Source organism: Hyperolius riggenbachi, chromosome 2, assembly GCF_040937935.1.
Source record: "Hyperolius riggenbachi isolate aHypRig1 chromosome 2, aHypRig1.pri, whole genome shotgun sequence".
NCBI lineage: Eukaryota > Metazoa > Chordata > Amphibia > Anura > Hyperoliidae > Hyperolius > Hyperolius riggenbachi.
Genome location: NC_090647.1, coordinates 263,198,551 through 263,211,780, shown reverse-complemented (window position 1 = coordinate 263,211,780; position 13,230 = coordinate 263,198,551).

The following is a 13,230-nucleotide window of genomic DNA, read 5'->3' as shown; positions in this document are numbered from 1 at the left end:
AACAGTAGCTCTACAACTACAGCCAAAGGACATGCTCTGGGGAGATGGGGATGTTCTGGCCGAAGTACTGGACACTCATGCAAAATGCCTGCAGGCTCATGCGGCCATTTGAGGAGGTGACAAACCTGGTGAGTCGCAGTGAATGCGCCATCAGCGACTTAATCCCATATGCTTTCTTCCTGGAGCGTGCCGTGCGTAGAGTGGTGTATCAAGCTGTGGAGGAGCGTGAACAGGAACAGGAAGAAGTGTTGTGGGATCAATTCTCAGCAGAACCAGATAATTCCTCAACACCTGCGACAGCACAGAGGGGGGAGGAGGAAGAGTCATGTGGGGAAGAGGAGTCAGATGATGAGGAAGGTGTTTTTTTGGAGGAGGAGGCGGAAGAACAACTGCAGCAGGTGTCGCAGGGGGCTTGTGCTGCTCAACTTTCCCATACTCAAGGGGAATGAGCTGTACTGGGTGGCCACACTACTAGACCCTCGGTATAATCACAAAGTGGCAGAGATGTTTCCAAATCACCAGAAGGCAGAAAGGTTGCAGCACTTGCAGAACAAGCTGGCAACTATGCTTTACAGTGCGTTTAAGGGTGATGTCACAGCACAAGGGAATAAAGGTTCCACTGCCAGTAATCCTTCTCCCATGTCCGCGCAGGCAAGGACAGGACACTCTAGCGATCTCATGGTGATGTCGGACATGCAGAGATGTTTCCAAATCACCAGAAGGCAGAAAGGTTGCAGCACTTGCAGAACAAGCTGGCAACTATGCTTTACAGTGCGTTTAAGGGTGATGTCACAGCACAAGGGAATAAAGGTTCCACTGCCAGTAATCCTTCTCCCATGTCCACGCAGGCAAGGACAGGACACTCTAGCGCTCTCATGTTGATGTCGGACATGCAGACATTCTTTAGTCCAACGTATCGCCTTAGCCCTTCCGGATCCACCCTCCACCAATGCCTCAACCAGCAGGTAGCCGACAACCTGGACTTAAGTGTGGATGTAGACACTGTGAGCAGTGATGAACCCCTGGACTACTGGGTGTGCAGGCTTGACCTGTGGCCAGAGCTGTCCCAATTTTCCATCCAACTTCTGTCTTGCCCTGCCTCAAGTGTCCTGTCAGAAAGGACCTTCAGCGCAGCTGTAGGCATTGTCACTGAGAAGAGAAGTCACAAAAGGTCACAAAAGTGTTCAGTACCTCACCTTTATCAAAATAAATGAGGCATGGATCCCGGAGGGCTACTGCCCACCCAAGACTAAGTCAGTCCCCACACACAGCATCTCTGCCTGCACACTGTATGACTGGCTGCTTGCCCCAAGACTAAGTCGCTCCCCACACAGCATCTCTGCCTGCAGGCCGCTTGACTGCCTTCAATCTCCGCCACCACTAACAGGGTCCAGTACTCCAGGCAGATTCCTGAATTTTTAAGGCCGCTGCTAGCAGCGGCCGCTATAATAGTTTTTCTGGTGCGTGTACATGCCAGCCTAATTTTTATGGCTGCAGTTGCAACAACAAAACAAAAGGCATTTCCCCTTTGTGATCGTTACCTTGCCGCGGTGAAAGGGCTTGCGTATCACAATGAAGTAATGACCGACAGCTTTAGCAGTGTCTCGGGGGGGGGGGGGGGGGGGCAGCACTACACAAACAGCTGTGTGCGGTGTGTTACACAGTGAGTTTGGTCTGTCAGTGTGAAGCAGTACACTAATTACACTACCTGATTGATGTATACACATGCAAGATGTTTTAAAGCACTTTAAGCCTACAATTTAGCATGCAGTGTGATTTTTGCCCTTAAAACGCTGCTGTGCGTCAAATCCAGATTTTTCATCGGGACTTTTGGCGTGTATCCCACTCCGCCATGCAAAAACTCAGATGTTAGACCCCTTGAAACATCTTTTCCATCACTTTTGTGGCCAGCATAAATGTTTCTAGTTTTCATAGTTCGCCTCCCCATTTAAGTCTATTGCGGTTCGAAAAGTTTGCGCGAACCGAACTTTTTTGCGGAAGTTCGCATTCAAGGTTCACGAACCGAAAATCGGAGGCTCGAGCCATCTCTAATTGTGTGTACCTAGCATGAGCAAGCTTACAAGACCCCAGAAGACATCTGCAAAGAAAATTCTTTAAGCAAGATAGCAGAAGACTTCTAGCAATACTGGCAACTGAAAAAATGTCAAAAATCATACCTTAGAATGCAACGGAAAAATTTATGCTTGATTTCCTGCATATGTATCAATTTGTGTGTATAAGTACTGTAGGTGCATACTTAACATAAAACATTGTTTTGAGATAAAGTGAACAGAATTCTAAAACAAATTACGATATAGTAAGTGGTGCGCTGGATGTAAATTAATACAGGGATATTTATGCTTTAGGTAAAAAACGTTTTATTATTATAAACAGTATTTCAACTAGTAATTGTTACACCTCATGCATATGCTTACTCTCATACATACAAAAATACACTCATTCACAGAGCATGCTGGTTCCCCTTTAAAAATATATAGAATCCACCCAAACACTTGCTTTTAGCAAGAGACGGGAGTCGCAAAAGATTAAAAAAATGTATAATTAAAAATTGTATAAAATATACCTAAGAGGAAAAATATATATGTCACATTGCACAAAAGCAACAAGTAATAGTGAAATCCTGGGGACGCTATGCAGCGTTATCAATAATCACTAAGGGTATTGATCCTTGATGGTATAATAAGTCCTCCTCAAATAAACAGACTCCTATTATAGTAAAATTGCAAGCTGAATTATTGCGCAAGCAGGTCTCACCACTCGTCCACACTAGGTGGTCTCAGGCAGTGGTGTGCTTGATGTGTGATTGGTGGCCGAGCGTGGCTTCTTGGCAGGTTACATTGGTGCTTTTTTAATATGCTTAATTATAACATTAATACATTTTTGTAAATTTTCACTTATTTTTGGATTTTGTTATTTGTGACATATGCTCCCCAACCCTCCTTTTTCCTTACATTTACGTTCTCTTCTCTCACCACTCGTCCAGGCTACAGAGGGTCCTTAGCTGAAGTCTCCTCTCTGAGTCCAGAGGATCCCTCTTTGCACGTAGATTCCTTCCAATCGCTCGGAGGGCAGTACCGCTCCAGCGGTTGTCTGCTTTCTATGAGCGTTTTGTCCGAGCCAGCTCAGACAGGCAACTTCCGGTCCTCCAATCTTAGGGGAGAGACGTCACTTCCTCGTTCGTCCTAGTGCATCTCAACCCAATTGCTGTGGTCACTTCCTTGCGCTCCACCACTCCAAATCACCTCCGTATGTCACAATTATAAAGTATTGATGGCCAAGGCGTAAACCACTCTGCAGTTAAACGGGGCGCCCCTATAACAATACAGACAGCAACTCGATTGACATGTTTCAACTTCATCAGAATCTAAAGATCGGTTTGAAAGTCGCCATCTTTATATGGAAATATTCAATGCATAGCTCCTCCTCCTCACAATCCATTAAAGTGGTATCTACTTTAACATCTCCATGCTGCACAGAACTCAAAAATGTAGCAAATTCACAGCGCTTAGAGTCCCATTAGAGCTGGATGTTTATCTATGTATCATATAGATATGGATGTTTATCTATACAAATATTTCTTATATTCAAATTGCTTATATTCAAATTTACATGTACAGATGGGGAACCCAGCAGCTCATTAGGGAACCAGAAAGCTCATATAGCCACAGACAAGGCGGTATACTAATTCATAAAGCCAAAGAGTTCCATTTCATCATTTAACCCCTTTGGCATCAAAGTATCTAAATTAAAAATCCACCTACTCTCCTGCCTTTCGAGGTATGTTGATACCTTTCTCCAGAGATATGTGATATCGACTCCGGCCTTCCTGGAGGATACAAGGCATGTTTTGAACATTCTGGATGGGGTATTGTGGGAAGATGGTTGGTTCTTGGCTACTCTCGATGTAGCCTCGCTGTATACTGCAATACAGCACGATGAAGGTTTGAAGGCTGTGAGCCATTTTTTAAATTTAGACCCCACCATGAGAGCAGAACAAAAAACTTTTATCCTGAGTGGTATAGAGTTTATATTGACACATAATCACTTCAGATATGGAGAGGATTTCTACCTCCAGACGAGTGGGACAGCTAGATAAACATCCAGCTCTAATGGGACTATAAGCGCTGTGAATTTGCTACATTTTTGAGTTCTGTGCAGCATGGAGATGTTAAAGGAGATACCACTTTAATGGATTGTGAGGAGGAGGAGCTATGCATTGAATATTTCCATATAAAGATGGCGACTTTCAAACCGATCTTTAGATTCTGATGAAGACGGCCGTGCCATTGAAACATGTCAATCGAGTTGCTGTCTGTATTGTTATAGGGGCGCCCCGTTTAACTGCAGAGTGGTTTACGCCTTGGCCATCAATACTTTATAATTGTGACATACGGAGGTGATTTGGAGTGGTGGAGCGCAAGGAAGTGACCACAGCAATTGGGTTGACTAGGACGAACGAGGAAGTGACGTCTCTCCCCTAAGATCGGAGGACCGGAAGTTGCCTGTCTGAGCTGGCTCGGCCAAAACGCTCATAGAAAGCAGACAACCGCTGGAGCGGTACTGCCCTCCGAGCGATTGGAAGGAATCTACATGCAAAAAGGGATCCTCTGGACTCAGAGAGGAGACTTCAGCTAAGGACCCTCTGTAGCCTGGACGAGTGAGATCGTGGGGAGTGGTGAGACCTGCTTGCGCAATAATTCAGCTTGCAATTTTACTATAATAGGAGTCTGTTTATTTGAGGAGGACTTATTATACCATCAAGGATCAATACCCTTAGTGATTATTGATAACGCTGCATAGCGTCCCCAGGATCTCACTATTACTTGTTGCTTTTGTGCAATGTGACATATATATTTTTCCTCTTAGGTATATTTTATACAATTTTTAATTATACATTTTTTTAATCTTTTGTGACTCCCGTCTCTTGCTAAAAGCAAGTGTTTGGGTGAATTCTATATATTTTTAAAGGGGAACCAGCATGCTCTGTGAATGAGTGTATTTTTGTATGTATGAGAGTAAGCATATGCATGAAGTGTAACAATTACTAGTTGAAATACTGTTTATAATAAAACGTTTTTTACCTAAAGCATAAATATCCCTGTATTAATTTACATCCAGCGCACCACTTACTATATCGTAAATATGTATTTTCCTGGGGTGGGGAAAGGGGGTAACCCCACGGTGGTCGCAGCAGGAGGAAGTAGTTTGTTTCTATCGTGGAAAATTTCCAACAACTATTATTTGATTGACATACAATTCTGGGCAGCACCCTCCAGTGTGTTTTTTTCTATAGAATTCTAAAACAAACAAACAAAGAAAAAATTAGATAACACATGTATTAAAGGCACTAAATCAGTTTGTGCATCAAGTCCAAGGTGCTTAACCACCTCCTGAGAAAAAAACTAACCAAGGAGCAAAATTTAAGGCATCAAGGCCTAGTCATCATTTGTATTTTTCATTTTAGTGTGTTAAAGTACCTCCTAGTTTAATAAATGTTAGCACTTGTCTTGGATGCAGGGCATGCATTTTTCAGTCTGGCAGAGGCGGTGTATGCCTGTGCAATTAACCATTCAATTGCAGCATGTGTTTAGGGATCCGCAGCCTTTCCTCCCCACCTTTCCTTAACTTTGTAACTATGTAACTGTCAGGCTAGCTGCTCCCAGCCCCTCCTCCTGAGTTTCCTGTTTGCATGATAAGTAGTAGCAGATTTGCATATGATTTGCTTCTGAATTGAATGCGAAGTGTGTAGAAAGTCTATATAGGTGCTACACACTGAGCTGGTGGTCATTTCAGATGCAGCCTTAGTGGTATGCGCTGGCGTTCTCCTCGTATAACATTAACTGCCTCCCCATGCCTAACCTTAATCACCCCACCTCACGTCTAACCTTAATCACCCCCCCCCCCACTTCCAATCTGCAAAAAAACCCACACATGTTTAGGCACTGCCGTAGGTGCCTATATAAATAGCGACCTATCTTTATGTCCCTCTATTTAGACAAAGGCAGGCAACATCTGTAGAAAAATAGACTTTACCACACACATCTGAGCCTACATTATTATGTGGACATAAAGGGATTGATTCACAAAAGCGTGATAACTCAGTTATCACGCATAAAAACTCTGTTATCACGCCTAAAAGCATTGCACGTGCAAACTAGGGTGCTAAGTAGTTTGCACCCTAGTTTGCACCCTAGTTTTCATGTGCAAACTAGAGTGCAAATTACTTAGCACTCTAGTTTGCACGTGCAAAGCTATTAAGCGTGATAACTCAGTTCTCACCCTTTTGTGAATCAAGCCCAAAGTGTTACTTTAAGTATTTAAGCCTATCTGGACGCGTATTCTCATCCAGATAGGTGCCACTAAAGGCAAACTGGACGAGTATTCTCGTCCATTGTTTAAGCAGCAGTGCACAGATGCAAGCGTGCATTACCGCTGCTCCAAGCGGTGGTATTTCCGTGTCAGTGGTTGGGGAAGGGAAGCAAGGCTTCCCCGAACCAATCGCAGTGCCTGTAATGAATGGACATGACCCCATGTCCATTCATAATAAACAACATGAATGAATATACAAAAAAAAAAAAAAAAAAAAAACAGGGAGTATTTCTAGCGTCATCTAGTGGTGAAAAGTTAAATTACACACACCACCGATTTAAAAAAAATACATAAAAATAATATCATTAATCCCTTCCAAAGCCACCTCCCCCCCACCCCAGTTGCCAAACAAACAGTTGGGGGAAAAAACAGTAAAAATAACATTCATAAATAGTTGCTTTAGCGGCTTAGCTTTTATTTAATATGTATGTCATGAAGGTGTATGCGCCCCACTAACTGCGGGTGTATCCGCCCCACTACCTGCGGGTGTATCCGCCCCACTACCTGCGACCTGGATCCTGGCCCAACTGGATCCTTAATGCAGTGCCCAGCGCTGTTCAGGCCAGCACTTCACAAAATCACTCAGTGCTCCTTGCAAAGTGGACTTTTCCCAGAAGAACTAAAGAAAGCAATCATAAAACCCCTCCTGAAGAAACCATCACTAGATCCTGATTCTGTAACCAACTACAGACCTGTGGCGAACTTACCATTCCTATCAAAAGTTATCGAGAAAGCAGTCGCCAACCAGCTAGAAGCCAGGCTTACAGATAACAACATCTTTGATACTTTTCAGTCAGGATTCAGGAAAAGGCACAGCACTGAAACAGCATTAGTCCGAGTAATGAATGATCTACTTACTGCAAGGGACAAGGGTGATTGCTCAATTCTGATTCTTCTTGACTTGTCAGCAGCATTTGATACTGTGGACCATGAAATACTAATCCAGCGACTGAAGAATTACTGTGGCCTAAGGGGTACTGTTCTTAGCTGGTTTCAGACCTTCCTATCTGGCAGGACACAGCAAGTATGTCTGGGCACACACTACTCTAATCCAGTGCCACTTGCCTATGGAGTTCCACAGGGTTCTGTACTATCACCATTACTCTTTGCAGTCTACATGCTCCCACTGGGCAAAATAATCCAGAACTATGGTTTAGGATACCATTGTTATGCAGATGACACACAACTGTATCTGTCCTTCAAGCCTGGCACCCAAGACCCATCAGCATCCATAAATGTGGATTTACAAAATTGGATGAACACCAGCTGGCTGAGGCTGAACTCTGACAAAACAGAGGTGTTGGTGGTAGGTGGTCCACACATGATGGATAAAGTTCAAAACGCTCACCACCTCAAACTAGCAATTGGGGGAGATACTGTACAGTATAAAGACTCTGTGCGAAACCTTGGGGTGATCCTGGATGGAAATCTAAAACTCAGACAGCAGGTATCAGCTGTCGTCAAGTCTTCCTTCTTCCATCTAAGAAATATAGCGAAAATAAAACACCTAATCCCAGCTGAAGACCTACCTGCCCTGGTTCACGCATTTGTATCCTCCCCCCGAGACTACTGCAACGCCCTGTTAATCGGATCTACAGATTCTGTACTAGCCCCTTACAGCTAGTACAGAATGCTGCAGCCAGACTCCTAGCCAATGCCCCCCGCAGCTCACACATCACCCCAGTACTGCAAACTCTTCACTGGTTGCCAGTAAAATGGAGAATCAATTTTAAGATCTGCCTGCTGACATTCAAGGCTCTACACCACATGGGACCCAAATACATAGCGGATCTATTGGAACTTTATGCCCCTCCACGCACCCTCCGCTCTGCCAACAAGATGAAGCTGGTTATTCCCAGGATACACTTAACATTTGGTGCTCGGGCCTTTTCCTATGCAGCCCCTACTCTATGGAACTCACTTCCACAATCAGTACGAGAGGCTCCTTCTCTGGACAGCTTTAAAAAAAGGCTAAAAACTCACCTCTTTTCCCTAGCCTTTGAGACTGCATAATGCAGGGTCACAGCGCTTTGAGTCCCCAGGGAGAAAAGCGCTATATAAATATTATTGTTATTGTTATTGTTGTTATTTTAGTACATATAGGCTTACAATTGATGGGACACACAAGAAAAGTCCCAAAACAAAAAAAATTCACCTTTATTTCTAAATAGTATATTGACGTCATACATTGTACTAGGGACATAATTTAAATGTTGTGGCAGCCGGGAGATAGCAGAAGCTCCAGGTAAGTGAAAATCTTTTTTTTTATTTCATCCTCAGGTCCGCTTTAAATTTTAGTTCTATAGCTAGTGGATAGTGCTGATCCACTAGCTATAATATTACCTGAGTCTTTTACCTTGGAATGCTAAGTGAATAATTACAAAAAATGATTCCCACTGGTGATGGATGCAACTATATTTCCACTTCCATTGTATTCCATCTGCACTCATCTGATGGCCAGAGTTTTCTTCCATGGGAAAGAGTGTGGTACGGAGGGGCACAGCATCAGATTCAATCTCAGATACAAAATCTCTAATGCCATAACATGATTTGATTGTCAAATTCTCAGCTACTGCAGGTACAGCATTGCCTAGCAAATGCTGAGCTGTGAATTGTGCTGTTTGGTTCAATTCACTCTTCTACACTTGGAATTTGGGAAAGGGGAGGGATTTCCCCTTAGAAGCATGACAACTTTTTAAATGTTGTTTTCCACTATTAGTCTGAGATGGCCCTTAAAATATGCTACAGATTGAGTATCAGCATTATGGCTAGATACCGTAAGTACAGTATTTTTTCTAAAGAGGAGGTCAGCAATCAACTGCAACCTCAATACTTGTCTCATGGCAGGTTTTGTGTTCATGATTATTTTATCTACTTTTATTAAGCATTTAATAAGAATTTATTAAGAAATTGCATTTCAGTTTAGCTGTATACATTGGATATTTTTTCCCTAGGAATGCTTTTATTGTCTATGCATTTTAAAAGGATAAAGAATGGGTTTCACAAATTACAGTTTGGAAATAAACAGTGCTCTTGTATATAAAAGCCATACATTTCATTCAACTGTGTATCCTTTTTATCACAACACTTAAATTATGTTCCTTATACAACATATGGTGACAATCTTTGATGTAACGGCATACTTTTCTATGCATCTTGTATTTTTTCCCTGCGTAATGCATCAATAAATAAATAAAAATATATATTATATATATATATATTATGGTAAATAATGGGAGAGGCAGAGGTTATTAGAAAGGAATTGGATTCTTTTTTTGTGCAGGAAGTGTGGTTTCAGGGTAGGTACGCACTTAGCAGAATTGCATGCATTGCAGAAAATGCATGCATTTTTGCATTTAGGTAAAATCTATGGGTTGCATAAAATTAGCATATCTCTACATTTTCCAGTGTGCATTTTTTGAAACGCGCAACTTGCTGCATATTTCTGTGAAAGGCTGGGAACACACTAGGCAGAAACGCATATAAAAAAAACGCATATGCATTTTGTATGCGTTTTAAAATATGCGTTTTTAAAAATGCTGGTTTAGTTGCATATTTTTCAAAAATGCATCAAAAACGCACATAATGAAAGTGAATGGTGACGCAATGTATTGCGTTTTGTATGTGTTTTTATATGTGGCTTGAAAAATAAACTATGTTTTCTGATGTATTTCCACTTCCTGTTGACTTTCTAGTGATTTGCATAAGACGCAATAGAAAAACGCATGCAAAACGCATTCAAAATGCATATGCATTAAAATGCACGTAAAATGCAAAAAAAAACCCCACATGTGTGGGAACAAAAGACGCAAAATGCAAACATGTAGAAAATGCATGGAAAACGCAATACAAATGCACAAACACATATGCATAAAAATGCAACGTTTCCTGCACTGCTAAGTGTGCACCCAGCCAAACACATCTGAATTGCATTTAATGTATTTTAATGGAGACACAGAAGAAGTTCAATTCAGATACATTTCACTGCATTTTTACATCATTTTCGATGCTTTCTTAAAAAAAAAAAAATATGATACTGTATTTTTCTCCATGAAAAAGGCATATGAGGAAAGTGTAAAACACAAATGCACTGAAAATGCAAACGCTTACAAAAATGCACAGATAAATGCAAAACACACAATGCAGAAAGCTCATGGGGGCTTGATTCACTAACCAGTGCTAACTCAGTTAGCACGTGTTAAGGCTTTGCATGTGCAAACTGGGGTGATAAGTAGTTAGCACGGGCAAAGCTGTTACTGTTCATGTGCGCCATATGTTCCGTTCGCATGCAAAATCAGCTGTTCGTGTGAAAACTATGCTTATTACGCTACTTAGCACGCAAAACGGCTGATTTTGCACGCAAAGTGTTGCGCGCAAAACTTTGAGCGCGCTAACTCCTGCGTGCATATTAGTGCATGAAAAGCCAGTTTGCACGTGCTAAGTGGCTTTTCACTGGGGTGCTAATGCTTAGCACGCTTTTGTGAATCAAGCCCATGGTGTTCTGCATGGCCAAGTGTGCTATCAGCCTCAAAGTGGTTATAGAAGGCTGTTAAATGTCATGTTATCTCTAATAATTCCCATTCTTTTGTTTCCATTGCATCCCCTCTTAAGGCTGGTTCACACTGAAAATGCATAAAAACACTTAGGGGTGGTTCACACTTGGCACTTTTTCAGTGCTTTGCTGATCGCCATCGATCAGCAAAGCACTGCTACTAATGTATCCCTATGGATATATTCACACTGCGACATTTGCCATTTTGATCAACCGCAAACGCACTGCATGCAGCGTCTTTGGGGCAATTGCGCTGTGATTCTTCCTCTATTGACAGAAATCACAAGCGCAAATTGCTCTGAGATTGTGAGATTTTGCCACCAAATAGCAATCGTGGACCCACACGAAGCAGCGGGCAAGCGCCCAATGTGATCCAACTCTCAGATTTTAACTGATAAGTTGTTCTACGTTTGGTCATAGAGACAAAATATGAGGCTCACTGTATATGCCATTGACAACAAGGAAAAAAATAGGCACGCAATTGGCAATAAAATGTGGTTTGTTGCTAGATCATATTGTGGGTGGGGTAAAATAATGGGCATAAAAAGTACATAACCCTATATGTTACATGCTGTAACCAGAGTGAAAATATGTGTAAATATGCCATACCCATACAACTTAGCTGTGATATTTCTGGTCCACAGCAACATCTGTTCCTCATGCCACAGTGTCACACTTCCTCCTAAAGAAAAAAAACACATAGACTTGTTATTTATGCAAAGCATGTAATGGGAGTTTATGCAGAGTATGTAATTTATGCATTTCTGCAAAGTATGTAATTATGTACACAACATGCATTATGTACACAACGTGCACATTGCTTGTTTAAGCTGCATTACACTATTTGCAGCAATACTAATTTGGAAGGATGACATGAGAATGAGAATAGAGTATACAGGGTGGAAAGCAGAACTAAGCATTTGACTGAGATGAAAGCAAGAGTAAAAAATACAATGTAAAGAACAAGCATAAGGGAGTGATGCCAGTTTTTACTTTGCATGAATTTTCTTAGAGATGTTGCAATTTTAGTTGAATACATTGTAGTCAATGAGGAATGTGGACTGAGGCCTGGGACCCACTAGGAATCGCTGCAGGGCTTTTAAACTGCACAAGCGCTGTGTGCAGCTTTTCCAAGGCTGATAAGGATTGAGTTTCCCAGTGATTTGAAGTGCTGTACAGTAAACTACCACACTTCCGATTAGTGTTTTTTTAATTTTCTTTTTAAATAAACTTTATTATACTTACCCGGTGTCCTGATGTCCAGCTTCCCTCAGTAGCCTCACCCCTAACTGAAGAGGTCATAGGTGCTTCTGTATGACCAATCAGAAAAGTGCCTGTGACCTCTTCTGCTAGGAGGCAGGGCTATGGGTGGAAGCTAAACATTGGGCCAATCGGTAAATATAATTAACATTACTTAAAAATCAAAATGCTCATCCTTAAATTGCTGCAAAATCACTTTGAAAGATGATTTTGCAGCGCTTCTATACATTTCATTGAGCGCAAACGCACCCTAAATGATGCACGTCTTGCAATTGCGATTAACCCTAATCTCAATCGCACTAGTGTGTTCCCCACCATTTAAATACATTGGCAAAGCGTTTTTTTGAAATTGCTTGCAATTGTCAGCAATCCAAAAATGCTGCCAAAATCGCTCTACTGGGTCCCAGCCCTTGGAGTGATTTTAAATTCTTGAAATTACTACTTGAAACGATGAGCTGGACCCTGGGATTGTGCAAAATGGGCACAAGTACAAAGCAAGAGAAATTTCAAAAGGAGTAATTTTAATAAGCACCTGAACTGACAATAAATCTATAAACTACACAGACCAGTGTGTGTAGTATGTGGTGCTGATACATACCTGTCCATTAATTTGGATGGAGTGTCCTCCATTGCACTGCCCCTGCCTTTGTTTGTGGCTCCGACTAAAGGCAGTCATACAGAGTGGTGCGTGTCTGTCCACTTGCGTTCGCTGTAATTTGGTGCTCCTGTTCAGCTTTGCACAGCAGCAATTTCCAGGAGCATTCTGGGCATACTTGAGAAGTGCAGCTCACGTAATTACTCATGTAACCCGATTCATCCCTTGTTCAGCCCCGATTGAGAGGAATCCACCAGACACTGACTTGAATGCGAATATCAAGAATTTGTTTGTGACCTAAACAATGGTCAACTGGTAACTTCTCAACCAGTAACAATTTTCAACACAAATATACAGGTCCTTCTCAAAAAATTAGCATATTGTGAAAAAGTTCATTATTTTCTGTAATGTACTGATAAACATTAGACTTTCA